Below are 15,473 nucleotides of genomic sequence, written 5' to 3' on the forward strand. Positions count from 1 at the left end.
TCTTTTCTACATCTGACTCTATTCCTGTTTTGTAAATAAGTTCATTTGTACTATTATTTTTAGATTTTACATGATATCACAAATATCACATGATATTTGTCTTTGTCTGACTTCACTTGTAACAGTCTGTAGATTCTCAATGCTATCTTGAAGGAGCCCAGTTGATGGGAGGTTCTTAGGGACTTTTATGACCTCTCTTAGGTTATGAGATGCCCTTCCTTTTCTTTGAGTCCTGAACACAGACTCATTTCAACCATGAGAATGTCCTGTCCTGTATAAAAGCCTCACTTCAAGGGTGTGAGCTCTGCTCTCTCCCCGGTGTGGGAGGAAGCCGTGCTGCTACAGTGGGTTGTTGGGCCCCCTCCCTACCCTGTGCAGGGCTGGGACTGGAGACAAATCCAGGTGGGGAGGCCTGTCCTAACTGGGCTTTGTGCTCTCTGGGCCGGCAGAGAGCATGTCTTTTCCAGTGGGCCTCTTGCTCCTTCTGCAGCCCTAGGGAGATGGGGGTGCTTGCAGCTTCTCCCGGCAGAGACCTAGTTGCCCCTCTAGGAAGCCCTTCTGGACCACAGCCATGGAACCTCATGCTGGCTTCCTCTCCACGAGGCTCACCTCTGGCTCCTGGGAACACTTGTGCATCTGCGTACAGGCAAATCCTGGGAGCATGTCCCTCCTCCCTCCCCCTGGTCCTCTCACTTTCCCTAGAGGGACTGCCAGAAGCTTCTAGATTTCCCTGGAGGGCCAAACTGTGCACATGCAGGCAGAGCAAGCTCACGGAGAGGACTGCTGAAATCAAATTCAGAGGCCTCCCTCTTTGAGGAAAGAGGAGAGGGGTGGGGGTGGGAGTGTCTCTCTACACACTCCTTTTCCAGAATCTCCTCCTCATCTCCCATCTGAGTCCCACTCCTGATCTGGGGAAGCGATTTCAGATCTGTGTCTAGCACTCTGAGTTCTGGTACTCACTTGGATCACTGCCTTCTCGGGAACCGTGCTGGGGCTTCCATTTTTGCCTTTCATCATAGGGACCAGCTCAGCGGGCACTGTCAAGGAGCAGTTTCATTATTATTATTTTTGCCACCAGCACCTTCATATGATACCATCAGTCTCCCTCTCAGCCCCCCACGCCCCATGACATCTCAGACAGACCCGTGGTATTTGTGTTTTATCTGTAAGAACACTCTCCTTTGCAGACATTTAAAAGTTAGGCTAGAACTTCCTTGGTGGCCAAGTAGTTAAGAATCTGCCTTGCAAAGCAGGAGACGCTGGTTCCATCCCTGGCTGGGGAACTAAGATCCCTCATGCTGTGAAGAAACTAAGCCCGTGCGCTGCAAAAAAAAAAAAAAAAGTTAGACTAAGTCAGGCTGTGATATGATGCTGAGTTCCCGATGGGTCCCTCCCCAGGCGTGAGGAGGGGCATGGTGTCCGGCATGGCTCCATTTTGCTTTGTCACACTGTCTTTGTCCTGCTCTGGGCTCCTCAAAGGAGGGCGAAGGGCACAGAGGAAAAGGGTAAAAGCCTTATGCGGCAGTGGGTGCTGTATGAGGGCCCTGGGCGCCTCTTGACTCTAAATGCATGAAGTGTGTTTCTGGGCTCTGGAAAGATCTTTGCAAGCACCTCTGTGCCTACCCTGACTCCATCTGTCAAGATGGTCCCAGTGAGTCCCTACAGCTGGAGGGAGACCTCAGGGGCCCCTTTCCGAAGCGTCGCCATCCTGCTCATCACTTTTCCTTGAGACTTCTCAGCTGGGTCATGGGAGGCCCCTGCCTCCCTCCTCTCAACCTGCGAATTCCCTGCCAGTAGTTCTCCTTTCCCCTTTCAGTCTTCTCTTTCTAGGCTGGGGGTGTCCAGCTAGACTGGTTCTGCTCTAATTTCCTGGGTTATTTGTTCACTGGCTATAGTTCACTGGTTCTTGCACATTAAAGCCTTACAGTCTGTTAAATCCCAGCTGTCTGTACAAATAGTGGTCTTTGCCATTAACATCCTCAGGACTTCAGCTCAAACTCTGCAGGCAGGAAGAATATCATCACGTTCTGTGTGAAGGATGTACTTACACATAAGTTACTATACTTTTGTTTCTTGGTCCTTTTTTTTTTTTTTAATTTTTTAAAAATTTTTGTTGTGGTGCTTCTCTAGTTGCGGCACATGGGCCTAATAGTCATGCAGCGCGTGGGATCTTAGTTCCCTGGTCAAGTATCGAACCCACGTCCCCTACATTGGAAGGTGGACTCTTAATTACTGGACCACCAGGGAAGTCCCTGTTGATCTTTTTCTTAAAGCTACTTCATTCATTTATATTAATCCCCTATAAGCTTTCAGATTAAAACCCCAGCTTTTTTTTAAACTTGTTTTTTCAAAGGTTGATCTTGGGACTTCCATGGTGGTCCAGTGGTTAAAGAATCCACCTTGTGATGCAGGGGATGTGGGTTCAGTCCCTGGTTAGGGAGCTAACATCCCACATGCCAAGGGGTAACTAAGCCTGCATGGTCAGGAAAGACCCCACGTGGTACAATTAAGACCCAACACAGCAAATAAATAAATTGTAATGTTTTAATTGGAATATAGTTGCTGTACAATATTATGTAAGTTACAGGTGTACAATATAGTGATTCACAATTTTAAAGATTATACTCCATTTATGGCTACCATAAAAGAGAAAAAAGACTGTTCTTACTCTAAGATAAGTGAGTTAGTCTCCTATTGCTTTGTGTTTTGTCAATTTTACTGCATGTTTGGTGTTTTGTAGGAAAAGTTGGAGAATAGGAAGAAGAAACTTGGAGATAGGAAGAAGAGATTATGAGGTATTGTTTGGGCATGCCAGGGGGCACAAGTGGTAAAGAAACCCCTAACAATGAAGGAGATGTAAGAAATGTTTGATCCCTGGGTCAGGTCAGGAAAATCCCCTGGAGGAGGGCATGGCATCAAGGGATGCTTAGGCCTGATTCTGTTGACTAGATATTTTACAAGCCCTTAGGGCAGAGGTTAAGCTAATTTGCAAATGGCTGTCAGGTAGAGATGGAAATCATTTCTGTCCAGAAGACTAAATAACCTGAAAAGTTAATGGCTCTGTTGAATATTTACCAGTTTTGTATTTAACCCATAATTAAATTAACTATATGTACATTTCTGGCTTCTCAGTTGGTCTCTGATAGGTTTTCACATCTTCCTGTTTACCTCATTAATTAGTTAAAATCTTTGGCATGTGTTCTTTTTTTAACATTATATTCCATTTAGAATTATTATAAAATCTTGGCTGTATTCCCTGTGTTGTGCATCTTTTCAGCTTACTTATTTTATAAATGGTATAATAGTTTGTACTTCTCAATCCCCTGCCCATATTTTGCCTCTCCCCAATGGTAACCACTGGCTTGTTCTCTATATCTGTTAGTCTGTTTCTCTTTTGCTATGTTCACTGCTGCTGCTGCTGCTGCTAAGGCGCTTCAGTCGTGTCTGACTCTATGCAACCCCATAGACAGCAGCCTACCAGGCTCCTCTGTCCATGGGATTTTCCAGGCAAGAGTACTGGAGTGGGATGCCATCGCCTTCTCCGCTATCGTCATTAGTTCCCTTTATTTTTTTCATTCCATATATAAGCGATACCATACAGTCTTTGTCTTTGACTTACTTCACTTAACATAATGCCCTCCAAATCCATTCATATTTCTGTTGTTGTTCAGCCGCTCAGCTGTGTCTGACTCTCTGCGACACCATGGACCGCAGCCCGCCAGGCTTCCCTGTCCTTCACTATCTCCCGAAGTTTGCTCAAACTAATGTCCATTGAGTTGATGATGCCATGCAACCATCTCATCCTCTGTTGCCCCCTTCTCCTCCTGCCTTCAATCTTTCCCAGTATCAGGGTCTTTTCCAATGAATTGGCTCTTTGCATCAGGTGACCAAAGTGTTGGAGCTCCAGCATCAGTCCTTCCAGTGAATATTCAGGACTGATTTCCTTTAGGATTGACTGGCTTGATCTCCTTGCTATCCAAGGGACTCTCAAGAGTCCTCTTCAGCACCATAGTTCAAAAGCATCAATTCTTTGGCACTCAGCCTTCTTTATGGTCCAACACTCACATCCATACATGCCTACGGGGAAACCGCAGCTTTGACTAGACAGACCTTTGTCAGTAGGTAACGTCTCTGCTTTTTAGTATGCTGTCTAGGTTTGTCATAGCTTTTCTTCCAAGGAGCAAGTGTCTTTTATTTCCATGGCTGCGGTCACTGTCTGCAGTGATTCTGGAGCCCAAGAAAATAAAGTCTTTCACTGTTTCCATTGTTACCCATTTATTTGCCATGAAGTAATGGGACCAGATGCCATGATCTTAGTTTTTTGAATGTTGAGTTTTAAGCCAGCTTTTTCACTCTCCTCTTCCATCTTCATCAAGAGGCTCTTTAGTTCATCTTCAGTTTCTGCCATTAGGGTGGTGTCATCTGCATGTCTGTGGTTATTGATATTTCTCTCTGAAATCTTGATTCCAGCTTGAGTTTAATCCATCCTGGCATTTCACATGATGTACTCTGCATATAAGTTAAATAGCAGGGTGACAATATACAGCCTTGATGTACTCCTTTCCAGTTTTGAACCAGTCCATTGTTCCATGTCTGGTTCTAACTGTTGCTTCTTGACCTGCACACAGGTTTCTCAGGAGGCAGGTAATGTGGTCCGATATTCCCATCTCTTTCAGAATTTTCCAGTTTGTTTTGATCCACACAGTCAAAGGTATAAGCATACTTAATGAAGCAGAAGTAGATGGTTTTCTGAAATTCCCTTGCTTTTTCTATGACCCTATGGATATTGGCCATTTAATCCCTGGCTCCTCTGCTGTTTCTAAATCCAGCTTGTACATCTGGAAGTTCTTGGTTTATATACTGTTGAAAGCTAGCTTGAAGGATTTTGAGCATTCCTTTGCTAGTGTGTGAAATGAGTTCAACTGTGCGGTAGTTTGAAACATTTTTGGCATTGCCTTTCTTTGAAATTGGAACTCTTCTAGTCCTGTGGCCACTGCTGAGTTTTCTAAAGTTGCTGGCATATTGAGTGCAGCACTTTAACAGCATCATATTTTAGGATTTGAAATAGCTCAGCTGGAATTCCATTACCTCTCCTATCTTTGTTCAAAGTGATGCTTCCTAAGGCCTACTTGACTTCACACTCCAGGATGTCTGGCTCTAGGTGAGTTATCTGGGTCATTAAGATCTTTTTTTGTATAGTTCTTTTGTGTATTCTTGACAACACTTCTTAATATCTTCTGCTTCTGTTAGGTCCATACCATTTCTGTCCTTTATTGTGCCCATCTTTGCACAAAATGTTCCCTTGGTATCTCTAATTTTCTTGAAGAGATCTCTGTGTACCAAGTTACTTCAGTCATGTTCAACTCCTCGTGACCCCACGGACTGTAGCCCACCAGGCTCCTCTGTCCATGGGACTCTCTAGGCAAGAATACTGGAGTGGGTTGCCATTTGCTTTTCCAGGGGATCTTCCCCACCCAGGGATGGGACTGTGTCTCTTACGGTTTCCTGCACTGGCAGGCAGGTTCTTTAACCACTAGCGCCACCTGGTTCCCACTCTTTTGTTTTAGATAGATATTCTATCCTGTATCTATTCTTTGCGTTATTCACTTAAGAAGGCTTTCTTCTCTCTCCTTGTTATTCTTTGGAACTCTGAGTTCAGATGGGTATATCTTATCTTTTCTCCTTTGCCTTTAGCATCTCTTCTTTTCTCAGCTATTTGTAAGACCTCCTCAGACAAACATTTTGCCTTTTTGCATTTCTTGGGGATGATTTTGATTACTGCCTCCTATACAGTGTCATGAACCTCTGTCCATAGTTCTTCAGGCACTCTGTCTATCAGATCTAATCCCTTGAATCTATTTGTCATTTCCACTGTATAATCATAAGGGATTTGATTTAGGTCATACTTGAATGGCCTAGTGGTTTTCCCTACTTTCTTCAATTCAAGTCTGAATTTTGCAACAAGGAGTTCATGATTTGAGCCACAGTCAGTTTCCAGTCTTGTTTTTTGTGACTGTATAGAGCTTCTTCATCTTCGGCTGCAAAGAATGTAATCAGTCTGATTTCAGTTTTGACCATCTGGAGACATCCACATCTTTTGTTGGAAGAGGGTGTTTGCTATGACCAGTGCGTTCTCTTGGCAAAACTCTGTTAGCCTTTGCCCTGCTTCATTTTTTACTCCAAGGCCAAACTTGCCTGTTACTTCAGATATCTCTTGACTTCTTACTTTTGCATTCCAGTCCACACATATTGTAAGTGGCAGAATTTCATTCTTGTCTATGACTGCACAGTATTCCGTTGTATATATGTATCACATCTTCTTTATCCATTCATCTGCTGATGGACACTTAAGTTGTTTCCATATCTTAGTTTTGTAAATAGTTCTGCTATGAACATTGAGGTGCATGTATCTTTTCAAATTAGTGTTTTCCAATATTTCTCAATATATACCCAGAAGTGGAATTGCCGGATCATATGGTAGAGTTTAGCTTTTTGAGGAAACTCCATACTGTTCTCCACAGTGGCTGCACCAACTTAGAGTCCCACCAACAGCGCACGAGGCTTCCCTTTTCTCCACACCAGCCTTTGTTCTCTCGTCTTTCTGATGATTGCTGTTATAACAGATGTGAGATGATATATCATTGTTTTTTTGTTCTTGAGTATGTTTTCATGTACATATTAGCCATTTATGTTCTTTAGAAAAGTGTCTAGGTCCTTTACCTATTTTCCAATTGGATTATTTGTGTTTTTTTGTTTTGTTTTTGAGTTGTACGAATTCTTTATATATTTTAGATATTACATCTTATCAGACACATTGTTTGCAAAGACTTTTCCCTTTCTACAGATTGTCTTTTCACTTTGATAACCACTTCTTTTGTTGTGCAGAGGCTTTTGTTTTGAATGGTCTCACTTGTTCATTTTTATTTTGATGCTGGTTCTTTAGGTGTGATTTCCAGAAAATTTACCAGGACCCCTGTCAAAGAGATTTTTCCTATATTTTCTTTTAGGTGTTTTATGGTTTCTGGTCTTCATTTAAGGCATTCATCTGGCTCAAGTTAATTTGGTGAGGTGTAAGTTTAGGCTCTAGCTTCATTCTTACATTGTTGTTCAGTCACCCAGTCATGTCCGACTCCTTGCGACCCCATGGACTGCAGCACACCAGGATACTCTTGTGTGAGTGCCCAATTTTCCTAACACCATTTATTGAAAAGACTGTCTTTTCTCCATTAAGTATTCTTGGTGCCCTTGCCAAATATTAGATGATTGAATGAGTATGAGTGTATTTCTGGATTCTTGATTCTGTTCCATTTGTCTATGTGTCTGTTTTTTGTTTTCAGTCTGTTTTTGTTTTGATTATTGTAGCTTTACAATATAGCCTGAAATCAGGAAATGTGATATCATCTACTTTGCTCTTTCTCAGGATTGCTTTGGTTATTCATGTTTGTGTGTGTGTTTCACATAAATTTTGGGATTTTTTTCTACTTGTGTAAAAACTGCCATTGGAAAATTCATAAGAGTTGCATTGACTCTATAGATGGTTTTGGGTAGTATGGATATTTTAGCAATAATTCTTCTGATCCATGAACACTGGATATCTTTCCATTTATTTATATCTGATTTCCTCAATCAGTGGCTCATAGTTTTCATTACAGAGATCTATCACTTCCTTGGTTAAATTTATTCTTCTTTTATTGTTTTTGATGCTATTATAAATGAGATGGGTATGTCTTTTTCAGATAATTCACTGTTAATGTATGGAAATGTTACTGATTTTTATATATGAATTTTGTATCCTGCAACTTTACTGAATTCATTGCTTAGATATAACTTTTTTTGAAATCTTTAGGATTTTCTATATATGTAATGATGTCTTCTGAAAATAGAGACAATTTTACTTCTTTCCTTCAAATTCCGATACTTTTTCTTTTTCTTGACTAATTGCTCTGGTGGGGACTTCCAGTGTTATGTTGAAAAGAAGTGGTAAGAGTGGGCATCCTCTTCTTGTGCCTGATCTCAGATAGAAAGCTTTCAACCTTTCACCACTGAAAATGATGTTAGCTTGTTATATATGACCTTTATTATGTTATGTTCCTTCTATACCTAATTTATTAAGAATTTTTTTATCATGAATGTATGATGGCTTTTGTCAGATGTGTTTCCTGCACTTATAGAGATGATCATACGATTTTGTTTCCTTCATTCTCTTAATGTGATTATCACATTGACTGATTTACATGTGTTGAACCATTCTTGAATCCCAGGGATAAATGCTACTTGATCGTGGTGAATGTTCCTTTTAATGTGAGTTCAGTTTGCTAGTATCTTATTGAGATTTTAACGTCTGTATTCATCAGGGATATTGATCTGTAGTTTTCTGATAGTGTCCTTTTCTGGCTTTGGTATCAGGGTAATGCTGGGCTTGTAAAATGAGTTTGAGAATGTCTTCTCCTCTATGATTTTTGGAAGACTTTGAGAAAGACTGGAATTCATTTTTTAACGTTTGGTAAAATTTAGCAGTGAGGCTATTTGGTCTCAGGCTTTTCATCTTTGAGTGGTTTTTGGTTACTGACTTAATCTCTTTACTAGCAATTGGTCTGTTCAAATTTTTAGTTTTATCCTGATTCAGTCTTGGAAGTTTGTTTGCAAGATTTTTTTTCAGGTTGTCCAGCTTGTTGACATGTAGTTGTTCATAGTTGCATCTTATGATCTTTCATAAGATATCAACTGTAATGTCTCCTTTTTCAGGTTTGTTAATTTTATCTTTTCAAAAACCAAGTCTTAGTTTTTTTAATCTTTTCTTTTGTTTTCCTGCTGTCTATTTTATTTCTGTTTTGATTTTTATTTTCCTTCCTTCTGCTGACTCTGGGTTTTTGTTATTCTTTTTTTTCCTCTAGGTCTTTGAGACATAGAGTTAGGTTGCTAATTTGAGATCTTGCTTATTTCTTAATGTAGGTGTTTATTGCTATGGCCCTCTTAGAACTGCTTTTGCTGCATCCTATAAGTGGTGGTATGTCATGTCTCACTTTTGCTTGTGTCAAGACACTTTAATTTCCACTCTAATTTCTTCTTTGATTCATAGGTTTGGAAGAGTGTTTAAGTTCCAGTGTTCCTGAAATATTTTCCAATTTTCCTCCTGTTATTAGTGTCTGGTTTCATACCATTGTTGTCAGAGAAGCCACCTGGGTATGACTTCAGTCTTCTTGAACTTGCTAGACTTATTTTGTGAACTAACATTTGGTCTATTTTAAAAAATGTTCCATGTGCACTGTGTATGAACGTATATTCTGCTGTTGTCAGATAAAGTGTTCTGTATATGTTATGTCCATTGGGTATGTCTACACTGTTAGCAGCTTTTGCTGGATTCCCTGGTGGCTCAGATGGTAAAGAATCTACCTGCAAATGTGGGAGATCCGGGTTCTATCCCTGGGTTAGGAAGATCCCCTGTAGAGGGCATGGCAATCCACTCCAGTATTCTTGCCTGGAGAACCCCAAGGACAGAGGAGCCTGGTGGGCTCAGACACAACTGAAGTGATTTACTTATTGGGTCTATCAGATCAGTTCAGTTGTTTAGTCATGTCCGACTCTTCACGACCCCATGGACCACAGTACACCAGGCCTCCCTGTCCATCACCAACTCCTGGAGCCTACTCAAACTCATCTCCATTGAGTCGGTGATTTCATCCTCTGTCGTCTCCTTCTCCTGCCTTCAATCTTTCCCAGCATCAGGGTCTTTTCAAATGAGTCAGCTCTTTGCATCAGGTGGCCAAAGTATTGGAGTTTCAGCTTCAACATCAGTCCTTCCAATGAACACTCAGGACTGACTGCCTGTAGGATGGACTGGTTGGATCTCCTTGCAGTCCAAGGGACTCTCAGGAGTCTTCTCCAACACCACAGTTCAAAAGCATCAATTCTTCTGTGCTCAGCTTTCTTTTTAATCCAACTCTCACATCCATACATGACCACTGGAAGAACCATGGCCTTGACTAGATGGACCTTTGTTGGCAAAGTAATGTCTCTGCTTTTGAATATGCTATCTAGGTTGGTCATAACTTTCCTTCCAAGGAGTAAGTGTCTTTTAATTTCATGGCTGCAGTCACCATCTGCAGTGATTTTGAAGCCCAATAAAATAAAGTCAGACACTGTTTCCCCTGTTTCCCCATCTATTTGTCATGAAGTGATGGGACCAGATACCATGATCTTAGTTTTCTGAATGTTGAGCTTTAAGCCAACTTTTTCACTCTCCTCTTTCCCCCTCTCAAGAGGCTCTTTAGTTCTTCACTTTCTGCCATAAGCATTGTGTCATCTGCATGTCTGAGGTTATTGATATTTTTCTGGGCAATCTTGATTCCAGCTTGTGCTTCTTCCAGCCCAGCATTTCTCATGATGTACTCTGTATATAAGTTAAATAAGCAGGGTGACAATATACAGCCTTCGTGTACTCCTTTTCCTATTTGGAACCAGTCTCTTATTCGATGTCCAGTTCTAACTGTTGCTTCCTGACCTGCATACAGATTTCTCAAGAGGCAGGTCAGGTGGTCTGGTATTCCCATCTCTTTAAGAATTTTCCACAGTTTGTGGTGATCCACACGTCAAAGGCTTTGGCATAGTCAATAAAGCAGAAGTAGATGTTTTTTTGGAACTCTCTTGGCTTTTTCAATGATCCAGCAGATGTTGGCAATTTGTCTCTGGTTCCTCTGCCTTTTCTAAAACCAGCCTTTTCTAAAACCTTTTCTAAGGTTCATGTATTACCAAGGCCTGGCTTGGAGAATTTTGAGCACTACTTTACTAGCATGTGAGATGAGTGGAATTATGTGGTAGTTCTTGCCTGGAGAATCCCATGGATGGAGGAGCCTGGTAGGCTACACTTGATGGGGTTGCAAAGAATCAGACACGACTGAGCGACTTCACTTCACTTGAGCATTCTTTGACATTGCCTTTCTTTGGGATTGGAATGAAAACTGACTTTTTCCAGTCCTGTGGCCACTGCTGAGTTTTCCAAATTTGCTGGCATATTGAGTGCAGCACTTTCACAGCATCATCTTTTAGGATTTGGAATAGTTCAACTGGAATTCCATCACCTCCACTAGCTTAGTTCATAGTGATGCTTCCTAAGGCCCACTTGACTTCACATTCTAGGATGTTTGGCCCTAGGTGAGTGATCACACCACTGTGGTTATCTGGGTCAAGAAGATTTTTTTTTGCTCAGTTCTTCTGTGTATTCTTGTCACCTCTTCTTAGTATCTTCTGCTTCTGTTAGGTCCATACCGTTTCTGTCCTTTGTTGTGCCCATCTTTACATGAAATGTCCCCTTGGTATCTCTAATTTTCTTGAAGAGAGCTCTAGTCTATCCCATTCTGTTGTTTTCCTCTATTTTTTTGCACTGATACCTGAGCAACGCTTTCTTATCTTTCCTTGCTATTCTTTGGAACTCTGCATTCAAATGGGTATATCTTTCCTTTTCTCCTGTGCTTTTTGCTTCTCTTTTTTCTCAGCTATTTGTAAGGCCTCCTCAGACAGCCATTTTGTTTTTTTGCATTTCTTTTTCTTGAGGATGGTCTTGATCCCTGTCTCCTGTACAATGTCATGAACCTCCATTCATAGTTCATCAGGCACTCTGTCTATCAGATCTAGTCCCTTAAATTTATTTCTCACCTCCACTGTATAATTGTAAGGGATTTGATTTAGGTCATACCTGAATGGTCTAGTGGTTTTCCCTACTTTCTTCAATTTAAGCCTGAATTTGGCACAAAGGAGTTCATGATCTGAGCCACAGTCAGCTCCCAGTCTTGTTTTTGCTGACTGTATAGAGCTTCTCCATCTTCGGATGCAAAGAATATAATCTAGTCTGATTTCAGTATTGACCATGTAGTGATGTCCATGTGTAGAGTCTTCTCTTGTGTTGTTGGAAGAGGGTGTTTGCTATGACCAGTGCGTTCTCTTGGCAAAGCTTTATTAGCCTTTGCCCTGCTTCATTGTGTATTCCAAGGCCAAATTTTCCTGTTACTCCAGGTGTTTCTTGACTTCCTACTTTTGCATTCCAGTCCCCGATAATGACAAGGACATCTTTTTTGGGTATTAGTTCTAAAAGGTCTTGTAGGTCTTCATAGAACTGTTCAACTTCAGCTTCTTCAGCATTACTGGTTGGGGCATAGACTTGGTGATATTGAATGGTTTGCCTTGGAAACAAACAGAGATCATTCTGTCGTTTTTGAGATTGCATCCAAGTACTGCATTTCGGATCCTTTTGTTGACTATGATGGCTATTCCGTTTGTTCTAAGGGACTCTTGCCCATAGTAGTAGATATAATGGTCATCTAAGTTAAATTCACCCATTCTAACCCACTTTAGTTCTATTGGGTCCATTTTAATGCTATTGGGTCTATAGCATTATTCAAATCTGCTGTTTCCTTATTGACTCTGGATGAACTATCCAGTGTTGAGAGTGGGGTATTAAGTTCTGCAATTATTATTATATTGCTGTTTATTTCTCCTTTTTACCTCTGTTAGGTTTTGCTTTATATGTTTAGGTACTCCCATGTTGGTTGCATAAATTTTTACAATTATTATCTTTGTCTCTTTTTACCACTTTAGTTTAAAGTCTATCTTGTCTGATATATCTACCTCTGTGTTTTTTGGTTAGCGTTTGCTTGAAATATCTCTTACATAGACTCTCAGTTTTTAAGGCTAAAGTGAACCTCTTGCAGGTAGAATATTGTTGGATTTTTTTAAAAAATTCCATTCAATCATTCTGTCTTTTGATTGGAGAATTTAATTCCTTTATGTTTAAAATAATTATTAATAGTAAGGACTTACTATTTCCATTTTGTTAACTGTTTTCTGGCTGTTTGTAGATCTGTTGTTCCTTGCTTCTTATCCTTTTGTCTTTTTGTTTTGAGACCTTTTGGTATCAGTATGTTTTGACTTCTTTATCATGTTCTTTTGTCTGATTATGACAGGTTTTTCCCTTGTGATTACCATAGTGCTTTCATAAAATTTCTTAAAATTATAACACTGCATTTTAAGCTGATAAAAACTTCTGTAGCATTCCTAATGTTACACTTTCACTTCTCTTCCCTCTCACAATTTAGATTATTGATGTTACAGTTTATATATTTTTAAATATTGTGTAAACAATAACAGATTATTGTAGTTATTTTTTTTAAACTATATTTGTTTCATTAACTTTTAAACAAGACTTGAATTATGGACCACCACTATCATATTACAAAATCTAACTTTGTGTATTTATCATTACTAGCAAGTTTTATTGTATCTTCTAGTGTTTTTAGTCTGTTAAATAGCATTCTTTTACTTTTATTCAGAGAACCCCTGTTAACATTTCTTGTCAGGTAGTTGATGAACTCCCTCAGTTTTTGTTAGGAAAGACTTTATATCTCCTCCTTTTCTGAAGGCCAGCTTTGCCAGGCATAGAATACTTTGTTGACAGTTGTTTTTTTTTTTATCCCCCCTTTCAATAATTTGAATATGTCATCCCATTCTCTCCTGGCCTGAAAAACCTTATGGAGTTTTTCTTATATAAAACTTCTTTGTTTTCTCCTCCTCCTTTCAAAGTTTTTGTCTTTGACTATTGACAATTAAATTACAGCTTGGCGTTGCATTATTCATGTTCAATGCATATGGGTCTTCTGGGCATCATGCATTTGGATGTCCTCTTCTCTCCCCAGGTTAGGGAAGTTTTTAGTCATTATTGTTTTAAATATACTTTTTGTCCCTTTCTCTCTTTCTTTTTCCTCTGGAGTTCTCATAATGCACAGGGTTTCTTCACCATTTTTCATACTTTTTTTTCTTTTAGTCCTCTAACTGGATAAATTAAAACATCTTGTCTTCTAGGTTATAGATTCTTCTACACAGTGAAGTCTTCTTTTGAAGTTCTCCATTGAGTTTTTCAATCCTGTTTTCTTCAGTCATTGTATATTTCAGTTCTAGGGTTTCTGTTTGTTTTCTTTTGATGGTTTCTAGTTCTCTGTTGAACTTGCCATTTTGTTCATGCATTGTTCTCCTAATTTCAGTTATCAGTGGGATCTGATCGTTCACTAAACTTTGAGGATTATTCTGAATTCTTTGTCTGACAGTTCATAGATCTCCGTTTCTCTAGGGTCAGTTATTATACCTGTATTGGTTTCCTTTGGTGGTGTCATGCTTGCTTGATTTTTTCATGATCCTTGATTCCTTATTTGTCCATCTGAGTAAGTGGGCTCCTCTTCCAGACTTTACAAGTTCCCTTTGGCAGAGACAGTCATCTCAGTTTGGGTTTCTGGATATGTGTGCTGGAAATGTCCTTGGGTGGGTGAGACCTGCTGACAGGGTCTGTTTTTGGCTGAGACCACTGCCTGAGCTCTGAGATGGCAGAATTCTCAGGTGCCATTGCCTGAGAATTGGATGGGATTGCTGGCTTGGTTCCTTGCCCAAGCAAGTTTGATTTTCTGCCTAAGCAAGGTTGCAGGATGAGCTCTGTGATTGCTTCAGTTCTCTGGTCAGGTTTACTAGATGGTCAGGATTGGGTATACTACTCTACTCAGCAGCAGATGGGGCTATGAATTAGCATCCCTGCTCTGGTGGGGCAGCAGGATGGGCCCTGAGACCTGAATGGCTTACTCTTTGGGAGACTTGAATCAGGTAAGACTGCTCTGAATTCCCTGGCCAGATGGGGCCTGGTTTGCTCTGTAGACAGGGAGAACTGCTGGTGTGTTTTCTGCTCAGGTGCCTCTAGAGGTCAGGTTGTTGGGTGAGCTATGCAGCTTCCCACGTGCTCTGGTTGGGTTCCCTGGTAGGGTGCGCTGAGGGCTTCCCAGGTGGTGCTAGTGGTAAAGAACCCAACTGCCATTGCAGGCGATGTAAGAGATGTGGGTTTGAACCCTTGGTCAGGAAGATCCCCTGGAGGAGGTCATGGAAACCCACTCGAGTATTCTTGCCTGGAGAACCCATGAACAGAGGACCGGGCAGTCTACAGTCCATAGGGTCACAAAGAGTCAGACATGATTGAAGCAACTTAGCATGCACGCACACATGGTGGGCTGAGGACTGTATCTAACCATGGGTGGGGCTACAAATTAGCTTCCTTTCCCAGGTAGAGTGGGAGACCCAGTTCTAAGGCCAACAAGGCTCTATGCAGATCATCTGCTCTGCCAGCCTAGTGTATTTTCTGCTTGAGGGTTGCTGGATTACACAGCTTCTGGGTGTTAACCTTCAGGCTTTCTGGTCAGAAGGGGCCAGGAACTACACTCAGCATTGAGTAGGGCTATGGATTAGCTCTCCTGCTTGGGAGAAGAGGGGAATCCTCTAAGCCCAGCAAGCCATTCTGGTCATGGTCTTGCCTCAAGCTGACCCACTCCCGGAGTTCCCTGGTCACTTGGTGCCACTGGCTTTGCCCTGCAGGTGATCAGCTCTGCCAGCCATACCCTCTGCTCTGCTTAAGTGTTGCTGAATTCTGGCTGCCTAGGTGTCTCTGATCA

The sequence above is a fragment of the Bos javanicus genome, chromosome 8 (assembly GCF_032452875.1).
Source record: "Bos javanicus breed banteng chromosome 8, ARS-OSU_banteng_1.0, whole genome shotgun sequence".
Lineage (NCBI taxonomy): Eukaryota > Metazoa > Chordata > Mammalia > Artiodactyla > Bovidae > Bos > Bos javanicus.